The 19953-nt window shown below is 29.5% G+C and overlaps 1 protein-coding gene across 2 annotated transcripts in view; it reads right to left on the bottom strand.

Annotated features, from left to right (window-relative positions):
* Nucleotides 1-7355, bottom strand: part of LOC107162913 (uncharacterized) — a 76297-nt gene extending 68942 nt beyond the window's left edge. For both annotated transcript variants that reach the window (XM_015510074.2, XM_015510073.2), the window contains exon 1: nt 7018-7355. The gene's annotated coding sequence lies outside the window, so the exon portion shown is untranslated. The remainder of the gene's footprint in view (nt 1-7017) is intronic.
* Nucleotides 7356-19953: the final 12598 nt, after the last annotated feature.

The following is a 19953-nucleotide window of genomic DNA, read 5'->3' on the forward strand; positions in this document are numbered from 1 at the left end:
AAACTCTGTATAATGTATCTGATGAAAACCATTCTAATATAATGTATAAGAAACACGCGTCTATAATATTTAAATACATGAACTGAATCAAAAAACCGAACGAGTAGACATTCAACGAATTCGACAATTATTACCATCGACAGAATATTATTTATACAAATGACAACTTTTAACCGTTGTCAATAGGCAATATTTCGTAAAAATTGCAGAAAGTCCATGACCAGCGTCAAAGTCTCGTGCAATAGATATATAAGAACGCATGTTTAAATGTAATATATTAGAATAAGAATTAAAAAAATATAATTTATTATTTTGACACAAAGCGCAACAAGCCAGCAACCGTTATAAATTATAATAATTATCAAATGATGTCTTACTTAAAATTTATTTTAGGTACACATTATTTTTAATTTTTTTTTTTACCTAGCTAAAACATGGCTATTAATTTGTGGTTAGGTGTATATAATAGACGTGTACAGGTACGTGTAGTGAGTATTAATTACGATTCTTAAAAAAATAGTATTAAACCTTATCGTGTAATGCCTAGAAATGTGTACTGGAGTCTGTAACTATATACATATACTACACTAATATAACAGACAAAATTAAATCCATGTCGTCTATAAACGCCCGTTAACGACTAATTACAGGATATTGCAAATTATATATTCTTTTAATCAGCGCAAAGCCGCTTTGAATCCGTCGCGCATTTCAATGAAACATGGCTATAAAGAGTGCTAGAGAATAATAAATATAATTATTTAGGCTAAATTCGTGACACGTCGAAATTATGCTTCACTCGATCGTTTCAAATAAAATGCATTTTCCCTCTTCACTGAATGCTTCGAAATTACTATGGCACTTGATATTTTACATTTTAGAAAGACATACATATTTGAGGCTTAGTTAAAATAAAAAAAGTATTTTACATCAATTTCCTTCTACCCATAATACATTCGTATTATTACTTTATTTTAAGCTGCTATTTCTCAATTGTTTAGACATAATATTCAACTGTGTTCTTATATTTTTAGTTTTATCATATTATATTGAATTGTTGAAATTGTATTTATAATCTATACCAATAGTTTCTTAATTGGACGTATACAATTAAATTACTAAGGTAATACATTTACTTTGTTTTAATTCTCAAAGCATCAATAAACATTAAAAAAAAAAAACAATTTAAGAAAATTGAGCTATCAATTTTATCTGTATTTGATACAGATAAGTACACCGACTACTCTGTACCGATACCGCACATAAGATGCCACCTATATATGGGTTATACTTGTGAATATTAATTTTGTGCCATGATTTTTCTTTAATACCATACAGTGTTAAACTTATACGAACGCTATACATTTTGCGAGTATTCACAATAGGCGTTCGTTCTGTGGTTACTTCTGTGATACTAAAATAATTTAACCGGTGGTCTAGGCTCTATAATATAATATATTGACTACATAATTTTATATAATATAATGTTAATTATAATATTTTAGACAACAATGGGTAGGATAAATCTTTTTTTCTAATTTATTGATTGTCACTTGATAGTACAACCATGGTACAGCTGCTGTATATAATAATGTTAGATATCGTTATGAGCTGATGATAACAAACGCGTGTACACTTCAGCAATCTTGATGAAGAATGAGCATAACATAACGTTATGACTATAGCAGTATTTTTATTTCGATAAAATCGTCGTCGTTTCGTGTTTTCTTCTTCGATCATAAAACACAATGATTTCGCCTAGAAAACCTCGAATTATGTCTGCATGTTTTAATTATGAATGCGAACGTGTACCGGAAATAAAAATTGTATACAATAGCCACAGACTAAACAAAAATTGCATGTTATTTTTATATTGTTTGTGTGGTATTAGATATGAATGATGAACTGGTTTAATCAGTATGAATGCCTTAGTTCGTAATTTGAGATACACGCCGTCGAACAATTCTACATATTATGTATAGAAAAAAACTAATTCATCCAAATCTATTTATACACGAACTCAAACTGGCCTGAATCAGGCACTGATAAACCTATTTATTGTCTGCATTTTAAACCCGACGATGCCCCCGCTACCCTCGGATTCGTGTGAAGAGATTTATAGAGATTATTAAATATTTTTGATTCCGAAAAAAGTTAGGTACTTCCTGCACTTGCAGTTGATGTGCAGTTTCATAATATCGTGAAATCTCCGCCATTCATCAGCTCGGTCCCGATTCGGTCGCGAGCGAAACGTGACGATCCAGTTTTTTTTTTGATCGGACGAGAGGTGATTCATATAATAATATAGCCGTGTGGTTTTTGTATATATATATCATATAGTCTTGGAGATTCGCACACGGAACTCGGCAAATTGGTCCGGGCGAATTATTTTATATATTATCATATTATATTGTATATTGTTATTCACGAGCATTGCGGGTGGAATACATTGCGGCGAGCGCGGATCACGACTCGAGACAGTCTCACATGTACTTATATATATATATATGAGAAAATAACACACACACGTAAACTCTGCGGGATGAGTCGCACACATCCCACGCGCACTATACGGACGAACCGAGCATAATGGTAGAAAACCGACTCTAAGAGCATATATACGATATACCTACATCTTATTGTGTATTGTGTACGTCCGCTGTGTCTTCGCGTATATACAGATGTATATTGTTACAATTTTGTATGTGTATATATAATATACTCTGTATACCTACTCTAGAAAACCGACTGCGGCCTGCACGATATTAGAACGACGAGCAATGCGGAGGATAAAAACGATTATTATTATTATATTATTATAGACCATGCGTGAGTTTTTTAGCACAGGGTGAAATCGTGTGGAGTGTATATGTGTGTATACTATTAAAGCAATGTCCAGTGTGTCCTCCCATAGATAGTAGGTATACGCAGGTATACGCATACAGTCCATCGCCGTTTCGGCAATGGATCCACCCATGACGACAGACATTCGTATTATTTATTGTTTATTATAAAAACTGTGCAATAAAATTATTACTATACAGACGACTTTCTATGGATTCAAATCAATATCATACATAATATATTTTACGTGTACCTATCACTTATTCGACTGTATGGTGGACCCCCTCTATAGAGTCTTCCTCTCCATATAAGATATTAATATATTAAAATATTATAAAACCTATTATATTTCTTAAATTAAATACACTTTTAGGATCAGTTGTATATTCTTTTTAAAAATGAGTACTATACACAGTATTCACTATAACTACTCGTGCATATCTATACATATACATATATATATATATATATATATATATATTATATCCACAACGCCTTAACCAACTTAGATGTCTCTTGTCGTTCTTCATAATAGGTAAGTACTATTAAGTAATTGTATACACCTTATACTATTATATAACATCATAGTTCATGCATACACAAATAAAAAAAAAACTTTAGGTTGGTTAGGTTTGGTACTTATTATTAAAAAATATTATATAAAGAACAAGTTCGATCACAGTACAACACTACTACTCCAATTTGGCGATGTAAGCATTATAAATACATATATATTAGTGGGTATAGAAGAAAAAAAAGGAAGTTTCTAGGTCAAATGTGTTCGAAAAAAAAGAGAGAAACTAAAAGGAGAAAAACCATCATTATCATTATTATACTGATTTTTCGTTCATGATCTTTACATGCGTTTCGTACCTAGTCAGACATTAAGTGCACTCCAACGTTGTCAGATCTAATGACTCGCGGGGGATCCATTACACGTAAAAATTTAAGCACTTGCTATTTTTAAAATGTGTCTTTATTTGTATGTATGAGCGCGCACGCGTTAGCGTGTATGCATGTACACACATGTTTGTGCGTGTGTGTAAAAATTGTACACTTATGTGATTTCTATATCACAGCGTTTTATTTGCGCCGGCGGTCATATAGAGATTTCGTTCGGAGTATAGAGTGAAAAAAAAATGGCAACGACCTCGGAGGCACGAATAAATTCTTATATAGTGTCAGGGGTCGAATTTCTCCGACAAAGCCGATCGGTTTTAGCCGAAAACAGACTTTCGTAGTAGTTATAATACATACGTGCGATAATAAATTTTACTATGTATGGATATATTAATTATACACATATATATATTCACATATTCAATTCCAGTACTATATTACGTGCATAAACTCACTTCGGAAATTAGCGATAATCTTCAGCTCAGACCCGTTATTATGTCTACAATAATTATTATTACATTAATTATGCAACACACGGCGAATAGTTTTTACTTATGTATAATAACAATAACTTGTTTCTTTTACCATACAAAAACTTAAATCGGCTAAGCGTACGATGAAATTTCCCCTACTGTATATAATATTATGTCTTAATTTATCAAAATGTTATCTAGTACTTATATTGAATTGAAAACAATACGAATTATTTATTTAATAAATTGCATCAAATAAAATATTTAAACTGGTAAATAAAAATGTTTAGCGTTTGCCACAGTAGAAATAGTGTACGACTAGATAACCAAAGTCACTTAACCTAACCTATTAATATTACGAAAATGTATTTTGTACTATTGGATTCGATCAAACTATGTTTGTGATCTGGGGGCAATTTATTACATAAATATGTATTATATTATATTATGTATTAATATTCTTGCACAGTGTGATGTGCTCGCACTAACCTACCCTCTGACAACACAGTAATAATATACTTTATATGTAACTAAATTAAATTCCTAATATTCTCATTTGTAGGATAATTTTTACTATAAAATGAAATTAACATTAAAATACTATAAAAATAGGTTATAATTATATGGTAATGCGCGATGGTTATCAGAATTGCAGACGACGCGACGTCGTTAAATATGTTGTATTGTCAATAATAATTTTGTCGGTCCGGCAGCTATAGAGCTGCAGTAGCAGCGTAATCAAAAAGGTTGACAAGTAAGCGACGAGAAAAGTCTAGTGTCTGGTAGGTACCCCCATATATAATATTATATATATTATACTCGATTCGTTATTTTTTATTTATGGCATCATAGCTATACCTACTCGTTTATTATAGATACAGTTACACAGGGAATATAATAATACATAATACATATATATGAATTAAATATAAACCGCGGAGTCATTAAAAACTAATGTCCGAATACGACTTAAAAAACACAACAATGATTTATACAAGATGAGGCTCGACGAAGAGTGTCGTATACCCACATATATAAACGAGACCGCGGCGGAGAAAGAAATTCCGACGAGGTTATAAAGGTGCGTAGAAACCGGTGCCCCGAGGGGTAGCACATTCGGCTCTAACCTGGATCCACTCACACACACACACACACTGAATACAAGAGTACATAGCACGCTCAGCATCCGAGAGTACATATCCTGCAACAGTGGTTAGATACGTTATAATATATAATGCGTATTATGATTTCTTGAGATCGTAAAAAAGTCGTTGATATTCTTATGCGTGCATATGCGTAGTGTTTCTTATGAACATTGTCCACATACTACAGCTCGTGTAGGCGTTGGTATAAGGTAAAGATAGTACTGGTAGTAGGTACCTATATTAAACGATACGCAAGAAAAAAAACAGACAATATAGACAATCGTAAAAAAGACAAAAAAATAACACTGAAGCGCGCATAACATTATAATGATCGAAGCCTTTTTATGGAGAGAAAATACCTTTCGTACGTTATTGCTTATTAGCTTCCGCCGTGGTCCCGGAAGTGTGTAGCTGCATGATAACAAGACCTTCTATACCATACCGCTTACACACACACACACACACATACATACATATATACCTCGTTAAAAGTCTGCTTGGTGTATGTCATAATATAATACCTAATACCTATACAACTGCGTACATCACCACCACGACTAGAAACATGATAATATAATATAAAAATAATATGTCGTGTCATATTATATACGACTTAAAAGTGGTGTTCGCACGAAACGTAAGAATCGTGACTTCCAGTTTGGCGCGTATTACAAATATTGGCCGTCCGTCAATGACAGCCGCAAGAACACGGTCATTAAAACGGCGCGATCTAAATAAAGAGCAAAATAAAGAATTGGCCGAAAACTGCATAGCAATAATAATACAAATTATTATTATTATTATTATTATTATTATTATTATTATTATCATCATCACACACATCGCAGTGTATGGAGACAAGTCCATGGAGTGTAACAGGTTTCGTTTATTGACGCTGTCATTAGTATCATTATGGTTAAGGGGCCGCCACTGGCTATACAACTAATAATTTGAAGGAGTCCAAAACATTGCTTCTGAGAAGGAGAATGGCAGCACAGCTATCTATATAATATATGCAGGTAATAGGTATATAATATTATACATAGCCACATAAGTATATGTCTATCGGCGACGGACATGAATTTTTTTGTCACGACGCATTTAATATAAGTGTTTTCCGAAAAACATGTAGGTATTGTAAGACGTTGAAATTTAGGTATAATATAAGCCGACGCCAGAGGTGAGAAAAATATATGCAATAATATTATTAATCATATAGGGACCTATACGTGTACAGGTACGTGGGTACCTATACGTGCTGCAGTTGTATTATTATTTTGTGACAGTCACGCGTTTAAATTATGATCATAATAAACTATATGGTCGCATACTAAAACTATATTACCTATAGGAATATATGATATAACTATACCGATAGAATAAAACCACACTTGTTGATAGGTAACTATTATAATAATATTATTCTGTAGAAGACAATTCTATAAAATCGGAAAATAAACTTGGCCAACAGCTTAAAGAAAATGTCTCCGTAGACTTTAACGATGGGTAAAATCCTTAGAGACTTTAACGGTGGTCGTTTTTGGACTTTTGAAATAATAAAGATGTTTTCACGAGTGTGAATATACCAGATAGAAACAGTACGTTGTTATAAGTAAAATAATAATATAAATTCTGATATAATATAAAGTACATACCGTGAACCAGGAGATGGTGCGTGCGTTTCAGACACGGCGGCTAGTGTAATCCAAAACTCGGGTAGAATAAAATTTGAAAAAAATATTTATTATCTTACGCCGTGCCCGACACTATCGTAATGTGTAAGTATATATTTATGATATTATACTACGTGCCGCGTTCTTCGCAAAGTACGCACTTGATGAGCAGACGAGAAAAAAGGTTCCGCGCAAATTGTTGGACACACGGCGAGCGCGCACACACTCGGACCACGCGGACCCGGACGACGACGACGACGACCACGACGACGGCGGTTGCAGGTTGGCGACCGGCGAGACCGTAAATCACACACTGCACGCACGCAGGTAACTCAACTCGACCGGTGGCGCGGAGGCCGCCGCCGCCGCCACGTGAAAACCCGCCGCGAGTCCATCCGCCTCCCACCTGACGACCAATCGTCGTTACCCAAAGACCTAATTCCACCGCCGCCGACTCGGTAGAACCACCGCCGACGCACGCACGCACTCGCATTCTCGCGGCGCTTGTACTCACACAACCGACGGGTTCCGTTAAATCTCTCAGCTGCTGCTTCAGCTTCAGGTCACACGCGCGCACACACACATGCACACACGCACACAAACACGCACACGCACGTCGAATCAACGGCACTACGCGATTGTGTGAGTGTGTGAATCGCCGAAACCGCGGTACAGCCATACGCGTTTTATACTTTTTTAAACTCATTTTTTCGGTCGTCCCCGCAGTGATGTTTTATATTATTATTATTATGTGAATCTCGTACGTTAAATCGCGTACTACAGCATGATACCACTATTGATATTATTTATTAAATATTATATATACCTATACAATTAAATTCAGTGTGGCTTGATGTATAGTGTATATATACAAAACTGATTTATTTGTTCATCCATGATGTCACTGCGCACTATGCATATATAATATATAATATATGTATATATGATGCATATTATATTGCAAGGTGCTTAAATGTTGCAGATGATGATCAGGTTTAAAAATAAACGATATTTTTACATTTAAGACGATCTTTTGAGACACATTACTGATATGTCGACCCCAGGAGAAAAAAATTGTTTATCATTTTATTATAATATATATAAATCGCCTATATTTATATTGGACATTGGTATATATATATATATACATATACGTCTGTGTACCAATCGTATAACTTATTAGATATTATATTTTGTTTACTGTGCTTATAGTTATATAGTATATAGTGATAAATCATAATATAGTCATATTGGTATAATTTTAAATATTCTATCAAATTTGAATTTAAACATGACTGCGCAGATATACATAATATTCTTATCTAACTAATTTTTTACAGTAATAAGATGCGCTTAACAAAAATATTCATCACGAGAAAAAGTAAAATAGATTTAACTTACAAAACATTACGATTTCTCATATTTTAAATTTGAGATAGTAATTTAATAGTGATTATATCGAAGAAATTTTAGAAAATATGAAGTCATAACTGAATTTATTATCTCTGCCTTACTTACGCGTTACGCATAGTATAACAAGTTCAGAATAGTCTTTGCTCTTAATTTAAAGATAAGAATATTCGGGTCTCCACATGGGTAAGGTCAAGTTTTTTATATTTTAATTTTAAAGCAAGTTATGACTACCTAAGTTAAAATTCTAAATTTTGTCTGCAGGTCTTTTTTTTCTGTTTTCAATTACTACCGGTATTAAGAAATATCAGGACACTTAAAAACTTAAATACTTAAACTTAATGACTCAAAATCAGGACGTCTGAGAACCTTATTATATAAACATTATGACCTTTATTATGTATACAATGTATATTAGATTTTTTTATTATTAGGTATTTATATTTTATTATCCACCCAAAGCGATGGTTTTTATAAAATAACTTAAATAACGAATTCGTAACAAAGAACACTCAGAGATGTGATGTAGAAATACATTAATGTTTTTGAATGTTTCATAATCTTAGTTTATAGTACCTAGGCAAATTTTTTTTTGCATATTTTACTCTTGTTAATCCATAAGAATAATAATATTTTGCATAATTTTTTATTTATTACATATATTATATTTAATTTTTCTTTAAAATGAGGAAACAGAATAGGTATTATAATTAACTCTCAAACACCTGATTATAGTGCATTCTTAATAAAAAATATTTGGCTTTATATTTAACTAACAATATATTTTTATAGACTAGATAATCGTACCTAGATTTATAGAAAATATACTATTTTAATAAATTATATGAATCGCGTATCATATCTATACCCCACAATGTATATTAAGCAATAATAATAATTAAGACATGCAATGCAAAAATATAATGAAGATTGCTGTCCATATTATTTTTATGTATAATTAACTATGTTTTTAATTATATTTTTTTACTGCATATTTAAACATGTTGATAGTGTATTATATTATAAAGTTTTTTAGTGTAATGTGACCCTATATAGCTCTATAACAATAATAATGAAAAATCTTTACAATTATAATATAATACCTGAAGAGTATATAAAGAGAGTAACATCGATAGTTGAACGTTTCACAAAAATATAGGGAAAGAAATAAGTATGGGCATTTGCAGCTAATAGCAGAGGTATTCACAACGACTGAACGATCAAGTAGATCGTTTTCTTCATGACAAGTGACAAACGTTGTGAGGCACAACATGAAATAACTAAGGATAAGGGGCTGGAACGACGTTAGGACGATAAAAAACAAAACACTGAACATGAGATAATAAAATACAGGAGAATCACATTTTCCCACTGAACAGTATATTATTCAATATTTCAGCACATGTAGATACTCGTACATTATTTAAATTCGCAACGTGCATAATATAATATGCCAACAGCCTGCAGCTGCATATAGATCCCATACCTATGAGATGCTGTTTTGTCTTTTGTACATAGGTATATAAGATAATCGGGCACAGCCGTCGTCACCATTTTATCCATGATGATTATTATCGAACGTGTTCGTAATTTTACCATAACGGGATGTTTTCGATATTACGCTCGTAAGTCGTAATAACTGCTATGTTGAACACTATTATACATAGGAACGTAGTATAATGGATATAATATGTAGATACGTACTTTTATAGTATATTCTTGAATTCGGAAAAAAAAGAGTGAAGAAATAAGGGATGTATAATGCATAAATGTATATTTGTATATGTTATAATGTAATGACAAATATTTGAGTCCTAGTGGATTTTTGATATCTTCAATTCTTCAGTAGAGATATTAATGATATTATCAAGATTTAGTAATATAAAATTACTTTTTTACTAAAAGCGATATAAGCAGTAGGTATCCTCTTCGTGTTTTGTATACTACTATGGAAGTATGCAATCCAGTTGTTAATAAATATACTACCTGAAAATTAGGTACTATCTTATTACCACCATAAATATCCGTGTTTTTTTTTTATTACGGAAAATGACAACCATATGAATATACCTATCTATGTTTTGATTAACGATTTATATCAAGCATATTAATATACATATCATATTATTAATTATAATAAACTAGAATGGTTTTCTTAGAAAAACTCCAAATCCTCGTCGTTGATTTCTAATATACGTAATCATTGTTTTTATAATATACTATAGGCGTGTTAAAGTTATACCAGCTCAACCTGGCGCATTTTAAAGGTTCATTGACTCAATCGATTTATAAAAATATTTTTTTAGGTACGCGCGTGTACCTATATTATAACTTGTCCACTGATTGTTTACGATGTTAGATAGAAAGTGTTCGATAAATTCTCAGAAAACATATGGATTTTCGGTTGTAACACATAAAATCACATCATGATTATAATAATATATAAATGAAATTGTTTATTTACATCTCCGTTCTAGTTTTAATAATTTAACTATTTTTATACTTAGAACATAATATTTTAACACATCAGTTACCGTTCAACCGGTTTTAATATACTACACGTTATTACAGGTTTTTGAAGAACTTTAATTTATTCTCACTAATTTGTTGTCTAATCCTAATTAAGCTTTAAATAATGTGGTTAATATATTTTAAATTCCATCTAAACTTTCTACATACAACTGATGTAAATTCTTATGCACGCTGCAGAGACGCAGAGTATTAATTTAATTCATTATTCTCAACATTAAGATGAATCTAAGATGCATAATATTATAAGAATAATGATAATGCAACGCTATCTGTTTTGCTGATGACATCAAATGTTATATGCGACTATGCGAGTACTGAATACCGAGTGCACTGTAATGTCTGTAATTCTCTATTAACGAATGCTAGATATGCCTAACTCTGATAGTTGCTTGAAGTTGTTTAGTACAATTTGGTTCATTCAATATCTCCAAGTATATGAGGTTTTTACATTTACTAAGTCCAATCCCCGGTGGTTCTGTAAAGTTTACTTATATTTATATTTTATATCAAGTTTACCAATGTTAATTTAACCATATTTAATATTTAGCTTGCTGTTTCTTTAGTTACAAATTGTAAATATCTATGAAAAAAAGCTTAATTCGTTAAAATAAAATAAAATAAATTATACATTAGATATAAGCGTATATCCACTAAATCAAAATATTATTTTAAAATCATTTGTAATTTCTTGGATCAATTTATTCAAACAGATTATATCTATGTAGGTTAACTTTTAATTTGGTAGTTGTTGAAATGGGCATGGCACGCTTTGACCAGTTGAAAAAAAATTATAGCATACTAAAAAAGAACAACCTGTTTGAAACAATTATTTATCCAGAAAAAATATCGTTTTTGTAATAATGCTAATCTAAATATTTATATTATTTATTTATTCATTTTATTTTATAATAATAACGGGCAAGTCCAAAAATAACAAGAAATATACATTAATATATACATGAACACATTTATAAGATTTAATAAAGTTAATAATTAAAGATAAAGTTTAAAGATTACTGCAGAACGAGAAATATATTACAGAGAAAAGGAAGTGTGATTATTAGCTATTCGCATGAGACAGACAATAGAAGAGTTATATAGGTAATTAGAAGATGATCGGGAAATGTGGAAAGGGTCAGAGTTGCGTGAGGTGCGGGTCGGGACTTGAAAATTAATTAGGGATAAGATAAAAAGAGAATTCTTTGATTATTTGTTTTTATAAGTTATTCTTGTTATTAAATAATATTGCTACTCATTTGAAGTGAAGTAAAACATAAATAAATGGGTATATATTTCGATCTATAATGATTACTGGTATCTTAGTGATACATATGAGTCGTTATCTATAAAAATAAGCACGCAATGTATTATCATAACACTAGAAATTCGTACCCTACTCAATTATTCCTACAAATCTATCACTGTCAGTCACAATAATAACATAATGCATATATGCAATCCATACTACTACATTGTATATATATAACTACAACACTTCTATATAATATATAGTATAAATAATAATACTTAATATGTATATGTCATACAACTATTTAAATTAGGTTTTACTTGAATTTCCCAAATTTATATACATCTATTCAGTATATAATATACGAATTATTCACTATACAATACTGTGCAATTTATACATAAATAATATACATTCTCAATAATCTTCTTACGAGACATAAATTTAAATGTCCCTATTGTACCAAAAGTAACCAGTGAACCATATAGATGATCTTACCATGCTACCCGGCGTGTGTTCCTCAATAATTGAGATAATAATTATGATTTATGACTAATGAGTGATATAAGTTTTGAATGTCAACTGTTTAGTGATGACTAATAGAAAATATTGCAGTTACCTACCCATTTTCTGTCAGTAAACCGTATGGTGTATGGACTAATAATATGGACTTTTTTTTTTTTATTAAACAACTATTGTGGACTTTACTTTGAAATTTTCCAAAAGACCTTAGTTAGGTTCTAAACTCATTCAATTTCATCGCGGTAATCACTGCTGAGACAACCACCGATCATATTATGGTTTATGTAGACTACTCAAGACGACTTGTATCCTGCAGGACGTATCTTCTTTTGCCAATCTTAAAAAAACTGTCTAATTCTCTATCGTGCCATTTTCACGGAGTTTTTTCGTTCTCAATAGTGTTTACACTGCTGTGCACTGTGCAGTGTAATATAATTCCGGCAACGAATTTCACGATCAAAAACAAATCATTTTCGGGTATCCATGTTAAATCATATTATAGTGCTGCATAGTATTGTGGTAGGTAACGAAACTAGTTTTCATCGATCAATCTAGAAATTAAGAATTTTCCGAGAATAATGTATTTATGCACCAGGTGGCGTCAATGTAGGATGCACAAAGTCACATAAATATTATTCACAGTTTTTTTGTAATAACACAAACTGTTTTATATTTTCATACGTTTCTCAGTTCTATGATATCGATTTTAGAACATTTTAGATTTTATTGTATTTATATAATATTTAATAATATTTATATAATAATAATATATATATAATATATTGTTGTATTATGGGTATAAAGGTTTATAAACCAGAGAAAATTTTTGGTAGAATATGCATTATTCGCGAGTAACACACTGTTGCATATTTTGTTGAACCCTATATAACCGATAAATATCAAGGAATAAATAAATTTTATAATATCATTCGTTTATTATCCAATTACCCATATTATGCGCATTTTGATACGTCATTTAAATATTTAATGTTAATGATTTACTGTGAATGCTAAAGTGGGACAGATGTTATACTGTAAGTCTGTAACATAGTTCACGCCCTCACGGTCTCACGGATTCGCGCACATCAAAACTTTGTTATTTGTCGTAATAGCTGATATGGTCAGCGTATGTATTGATCAACAGGTGATGTTTAGACATGAAGTTTAACTCCGACACAGTGGTACAAGTGTCAACTTGCTTTTTCCAACTACGGAGAGATAATATTATGTTTCTCCTTCCTCACTTACAGCGAAACAGTGCTTCATAACGTTATACAGCGTTAGATAGTATGTTCATTTATATAGTTGTTTCTATTTTCTTTAGCCTATTATTTATTGCTATTGCCTATTGCTCATCTGTTAATTATAGGTATTTTATAAAACCGATTTTATATTCGTATACATAATATATTCAAACTATTAGGCAGGTATATGAGATAATTATTAATTATTATAGTTGAGATGCACTATTATAAGATAAGTAAAAGCTCAACCTCGATATTAGTGCACCCCACATATTATAACATTATAATAACTGAATGTTTAATAATTATAATCAAATTTAATTTTTTTTAACAAATCGTTTTTAATCCTTAACATCAAATTGCTTCCGTCATAATAAATAAGTTAGCCACACGATTGAACTACAGCGAGACGTATAATTATTTATCATTTTTTTAAAACTTTTGAGTAGAATGATGATAGACTGTTGTACCTATATAGGTAGGAAGTATCTATATGTGTATTTTTATTTTAGCGTTTAGTAACTGTACACTTGGCTATTTTTTTTCATAGTCTTTCGACTGTACAATTAGAAATATAACTGCTTTAGATATAGCTAATGGATTTTTAAAGAGATCGCGCACGAATCATTTTTATTAAAAACTCTCCAGTCTTACTATTATTATTCGTCTATTCATATAAGAATAATATTTTACGTTTTATATATTTATGAATGTATAGATTCAATATTGACAATTCAGCAATATTTTAAATTCCATATTGTTAACATAATTCACTTTTTACTATTTATATTCATGACAAAGTCAGAAGATATATTAAGTTAAATGTCTACTCAAATGTTGGTAAAAATAGATTTTATAGAATAAATTTGTGTTGATTAAATTATTGTTAATGTTTAAATTTTATACAGCGTACCTAGTACCTACCTATAAAAGTAATGAATTGCATATCGTATTGTTTTATTTATGTTGATGTATAGAATAATATAAATATAGATAAATAATGAGTACCTATAACGTATCCATTTTTATATAGTTATAAGCTGCGGAAACTGAATGAAATGTCAAGGACAAATTTATCTTTGGTTGTATTTTATGTAGGTTTCTATTCTGTTTATTATTAAAATATTGTTTGATTTAATAGCTAAGTATTTCGATTTAAATCAATGCATAATAATATTTAAAATATTTTTGTATAATATAATTATTTATAAACCTATAAATAATGATAACCATAAAATAAAATAATCAACGATGCTATATATTATTATTACTTCCCAAATCTAATATTATTAAAATAAATTTCCAATTGAAATAGTCTAATGTGTACATATTATACGAGTAATAAAAATAATAATACCCAACTAAAATCATAGGAATTATGCACATGAATAAATAATTTGTGTGAAAGTCAAAATGGCGTGCACCTCGCAGATAGAACCTAAATCCCAGTGGACTTCCGCTTCGAAAGATTTTGTCAAACTTTGGATTGTGTATCCATTGCCTTATTATAAACCGTGCCACAAGTATTCTATTTACTCTGTAGTAGATACGCATAGCAGACAGCAGTGGTAAAGTGTGGCATTGGTGTGCTGATAATCATGATAATGGCTGCTATTGTTATACGTGCCGAGAAACCGGATTAAAATGAGCGCTTTTGATATACACGACTAAAATAGGGCGTGCATGCTGTATAATGTGTGGGACTTGTGGGCTAGCTGTGTATAGTAGGTACTTATAGATAGTTAAAAAAAAAGCAGAAACTTTTATCGGAATATTATACTAGGTGTACCTACTATAAGATTTCTGGTTCAGGCATAAAAACCCGTATAATCACAGATACGATCAATTTTTAAATTAAATTTATTTATTTACCATATGCCCAAACTATAACTACTGCCCTATACATTTTTATTTAAAATTAATATATCAATTAAATTGGATATAGGTACAACACATTGTACATGTGTAAAATATATAGATACCCTATGATTTTAAAATTTCTAAATAAGATCAAGATTGCTTGATACATTATGCAAAGAAAAATGTGTACCTAATTCATTAAGTCCTTTTACAGAATAATTTATAGAATGATTGTTTAACCAACAATAAACTAATAGGTAGTAAGGTTATATTATAATTGTTGAATATTTTTATATCTACAGTATTGGTCATTAATAGTATTAAGTGTAACTAGAAATGTATAATAGCCATATGTGTATCAATATTAATTTTATTGAAATTGTTGAGCATCACTAATTATTGCATTGTTGACATCGTCGTTTAAGATAAAAGATAATTAAAAGACTGAAAATTACATATTTGACAAATATCAGAAAGATTCTCTAGTATAACTTAAATTACTTTCATGCAGAATTTTATAGTTGGAATTATGTATAATTATTTATAATAATCAGAATGGATTTTAGAACATAAACATTTTAAAATTTAAAATTGTACAATATAATTTATACACCATCTTTAAAATAGTAATAATAAAGCTTTTAAAAATAGAAGAGCAATAATTTAGCCCCTAGCCCCTAATTAATTACTTACCGTTACGACTTGGTTAAGAAATTTAAGAAGTATAAAAAGAGAGCAGCCAAACTTAAAAATGTTGATATTCTTAGATATTTATTGACAAATGATGATATTGCAGTTTAATTATTATTATACGATTCACCATTTGCCATGTAGAATCGTTTATATGTGTAACAATTGAAGTACCTATAGGTGTACTAACTACTATGTCTTAAAAAATCTATAATAATAATTCGAAATGACACACTTTTTAAAATGCCATCATTTTATTAGTTGTTAATATTAATAATAGATTTTTTTGTATACAAAATTGTTATAACAATGTTGCTTTAAAAACATTAATTATGTGTTCATTATAAAACCCCGTCTACGCATACAATACGAGTATATTAGTTGAATTACACCGTGTATTTTTGCTAGTCTTGGTTTAATCTTTTTATTCATAAATGTTTTTTTTTTTTAAGAAAACATGTGGCAAACCAGTTTTGTAACGCTGTTTTAACACTCGCCAACAATACAGTTATGGTTTATGTGACATATCTGGTAAACATCATTAGGGAACGCTTAAATTATTTAATAATTTTTATTTCATTTTAATATGATTTATACTTTTGTGGTGTGACAAATATTATTTTTGGTGTAGTTGTGATAAAACTAAATATCGTACAATTTATGAAGGTTATACAAGTCGTAATATCGATATACCAGATACCTAGTCAAAATTCCAAATAAATTTTCTAATTTTCATGTTCAATTTAATAATATTTTTTATAAGATAATGCGGATATGAAATACTTAAAATATCATTCAACTGTAATTGATAATAATATATATATAAATCCATGAGGCATAGATACATGCAAAATTTAATTAAAAATATACATACCACATACTTATATGGTTAGGTTATTATTTTATTAATTAATAATCATTATAGTATGTATATAGTATGTAGTTCTTAATCTGATCTTAGTTCTGAACTAGGGCTATCTTCAGGTCATGATTTATTAATTGTTTGCAGATTCCTGATAAAGTGATAACTTACTATAGATTTTAGGCCCTAATTGTTACAGTACCTACTGAAAATAAAAAGGTTCTTTTGTGGATCAATGTTAACAATATACAATAATAATATATATTTTCTCTATTCTACACCATGATTTATCATGCAATCTATTTTCATATGCTGTCATCATTATATTTAAATGTTATTTCTTAGGTATATTATATATACAGTATATATATATGTTAAATTCCAAAAAGTTAATTAATTTGATTATATTATTTATAAAAATATTTTTGGTTTTAAATTAAGTTTATCTCAGAATGATAAAATTACAGAAGGTACCTTCAACTATTTTTTAGTAGAAATTCTAAGATTTGTATCATACATTTTTAGTTTTGTATTTTGTATTCTTATTTTTATTTAATAATCTCTTAAGAAAGAAAATACAAAACAACGAATAAATGCTATAGTTATAATGTTAAAAAATAATTACATAAGCTGAACTGAGTATGCTTTAAACTACAATAAATAAAAAAAATCTAACAATAAATAGCTTAAATATGAGTATTATTTAGTTACTTGATAAACAAAAAATCACGGTTAAAAATATTAAATAAATTTATCTTGAGTTTCTGATTGTTTTCAGTTATTATAGACATAGGTAGGTACTATAATATAATATTATACAGTATACGGTATACACGCATGAGTAGTAAATTAATTATTAAAATAATGTATACCTAACTACTTAATATGTTGAAAACTCTCATATTATATGTGTATATTTAACAATATATAATTATTTTTCTTAAATTTTTTCAATAACAGACACATGTTAGGTCAAAGAAAACAAGTGAATTATTGGTAAAAATAAAAATATCTTTTTGGATTACACCACCTCGATAATATTTTATGCGTTGTTTATTCATTTAGATTAATATAGTTTCAAAGATAAGTAGATCTCTGCTTCAGATATTTATATTTTATAGGGCATAGGTACCTACACTACCAACGTATTAACACATTTTATTATAATATAATTGGTATTCGATTCTTGGAAAAATGATGTTCTTATTTTTATTTTTAAATAGAACATAGATAATATAATGAATAATAATTATGCATTATGTTTCGTTCAAAAGTAATTCACTTTAATAGATAATAATGGCATGATTACAGAAAATCATATTTGTTAAGAAATAATAAATGTCATGAACAGAAAATTGGCTCATCGTCCATCTGTATGCCTGTACTCTGTGTAACTGTATGGCTGTAACGATGAATATAATTTTAATGTATTAATATATAAAGGTATTAGTTACCTATATGATATACTTTAAAAAAAAACATAACCCTTTATGAGACATTATCACGATCTTCTATTTTATGATATTGTTTATTGTTTTTAATTTATATTCCTATAAATGTATTTACAAATAAGTGATAAAAAAAAAATAAGCTACTATAAAAGAAATCACTATTGTAGCATATCTTTGCAGGATTGATAATTTAAATCACGCTGAGTCTTATTTGCATACAGTTTTTGCCTGCAGCTGGTACATCAATAAAACGACACAACTTTCATATAATAATAGCATTATATTATTAACAACACGCGATAAAAATACAACTTATTAAAAAAACGATGTTTGTTCTGATCATAAACACTAAAACTTAGTTTCACACATTTGAATACATTTACAGAGTCGTACCTATGGGCATAGAAACGCAAGGCAACAATCATATAACCGTCATTTTAGAATATATACCTATAGTGTTGCATATTCATTCTTTATTTACAGTATTATTTAATTATTAATAAATAAAAACCTACACACACGAACCACATACAAGGTTGACCAAAACTTTGCAGCTAACTGAAATGATTACTACAGGTACCTATATATCAATCAATAAGTAATTTATCATCTTTATTTTATTCTTAGTATTGTTGACACGTCAATTATTATTATTTTTACAAGATCATTAGCGTGGGTACCTCACTATGCAGTTCATGTTTAAATATTTTATTATTTAAGTGTCTGGAACAGAGTAGTGGCACTGCGGCTTGTCTATACACTGTGGTTTCTGATGAGTTCCCTTTTTTGTCGTCACGAAGATATTAATAACCACAAAACTTTTATAATAATAATCACGAGAATATATTTTAGAAAAAATCGTTCGTATATTAATAATAATTCTACAAAACATGGAAAAAATAATTATAACGTTTTTCTTATTTTTTTTTATATACTCTGTACACGATATATTATCGGATATCAATTCTTCTCTAGTTACTATACTCCCTTCTATATCTATTATAAAATAGGTTGGTTTCTTTTTAACCAAGTCCAACTTTCAAACTATTAATATTAATATATAGTAGTTTTATCTCATACCTGGAAGCTGCAGCCTTT

This window comes from Diuraphis noxia, unplaced genomic scaffold (genome assembly GCF_037042655.1).
Source record: "Diuraphis noxia isolate RWA-SAM2 unplaced genomic scaffold, SU_Dnox_SAM2 contig0002, whole genome shotgun sequence".
Taxonomy (NCBI): Eukaryota; Metazoa; Arthropoda; class Insecta; order Hemiptera; family Aphididae; genus Diuraphis; species Diuraphis noxia.